Here is a 1,684-nt window from a genome sequence, read left to right on the forward strand (position 1 = left end):
GGTATGTTGTGTTTTCATTCTCATTTGTTTCTAGGAAATTTGTAAATTCAGGTTTTATTCCTCTACTACCCAGTCACTTTTCAGCAGGGTGTTTTTCAGTTTCCATGTATTTGACTTTATTTCCTTGGTCTTCCTATTGTTGATTTCTAATTTTATAGCATTGTGGTCTAAGAAGATGCCTTGTAGTATTTGATGTTTGGAAATATAGGGAGGCTTGTTTTGTGCCTAACACATGGTCTGTTCTGGAGAATGTTCCATGTACACTGAAAAGAATGTGTATTGTGCTGTTGTTGGGTTGAATGCTCTGTACACATCTATGAGGACCAGTTGGCTGATTGTGTTTTTTAGTTTTCTGTGTCTTTGTCGAGTTTCTCTCTGGTTGTTCTTTCCTTTTTTAAAAGTGGTGTATTAAAATCTCCCACTATTATTATTGATTTGTCTCTTTCTTTCTTCCAATCTATTAGAGTTTGCTTTATATATATTGGCGCTGTTTCATTGGGAGCATAGATATTTATTATGGTAATGTCATCTTGTTCAATTGTCCCTTTAATTGTGAGATAATATCCATCTTTATCTAATATGCTGGTTTTTGCCTTAAAGTTTAGTTTTTCAGTGATTAGTATTGCCCCTCCTGCTAGTTTTTAAATTGCAATTAACTTGGTGTATTTTTTTCCCAAGCCATTGCCTTTTATTCTGTTTTTGTCTTTGTGTGCAAGGTGAATCTCTTGTAGACAGCATATTGAAGAATCTTGTTTTCTTATCCATCTGCCACTCTCCATCTCTTAACTGTTGCATTTAATCTGTTTACATTCAGTGTAATTATAAATAGGTATGGATTAATTGTTGTCATTATATTTATTTGTGTGTGTATGGTGCTGCTGGTTTCTTTGTTCTGCATGTCTTCCTGTGCTGAGTTCATGTTTTTTGTGTTCTTTCTTGTCAGTTTCTTCATAGTTTTAATGTTTCCATGTTCTTCTTGGATTTTCATTTTCTTGGTATTTTGTGAAGTATTAATTTTCTTTGAGGTTACCTTATATTCTATTAACTTTCCTCTCTATTTAAGACAGTCTATTTTATCCTGGAATCTACCTGACCTTCTCACCACCTGGATCTCTGTTCCTATGTGTTTTCTTTCTTTCACATTGTAATTGTTTTGATCATAGACTGACCTCCCAGATACTCTGAATTTGATCTTATAATTTTGTTCTGTTCTCGACTCTTCCATTTGTCAATTGAGTTCTGGGTGGGGCTGCCACATATGTCAATCTCTGATTGTTGTCTGTTCTTGTTGGTTCTCAGTCCCCTTTAGGATATTTTGCAGCAAAACTCCCTTTAGGATGTTTTGCAGCGCAGGTTGACTTTTGAAAAATCCCTTAGCTTCTGTTTATCCTGAAATGTTTGTTTACACTGTTGTATTTAGCTGATAGCTTTGCTGGGTAGAGGATTCTTGATTGGCAGGTTTTTCTTTTCTTTCTTTCAGGGTTTTATATATGTCTCCCCTTGCCTTTTTGCTTACAGGGTTTCTGCTGAGAGATCTGAGCTTAATCTGATTTGCTTACCTTTGCATGTAACACTTCTGTTTTCTCTAGCTGCTTTCAGGATTCTCTCCTTAGCTTTGATTTTGGAAAGCTTGATTATTATATGTCTTGGTGATTTTCTTTTGGGGTCTGTCCTTCTTGAGGTT

At 35.3% G+C, this 1,684-nt stretch overlaps 1 protein-coding gene across 1 annotated transcript in view; it reads left to right on the forward strand.

The window, feature by feature from the left end:
* The window catches only part of XIRP2 (xin actin-binding repeat containing 2), a 494,188-nt gene that overhangs the window by 88,622 nt on the left and 403,882 nt on the right, over positions 1–1,684 (forward strand). The window lies entirely within an intron of this gene.

The sequence above is a fragment of the Chrysochloris asiatica genome, unplaced genomic scaffold (genome assembly GCF_000296735.1).
Source record: "Chrysochloris asiatica unplaced genomic scaffold, ChrAsi1.0 scaffold00099, whole genome shotgun sequence".
Lineage (NCBI taxonomy): Eukaryota > Metazoa > Chordata > Mammalia > Afrosoricida > Chrysochloridae > Chrysochloris > Chrysochloris asiatica.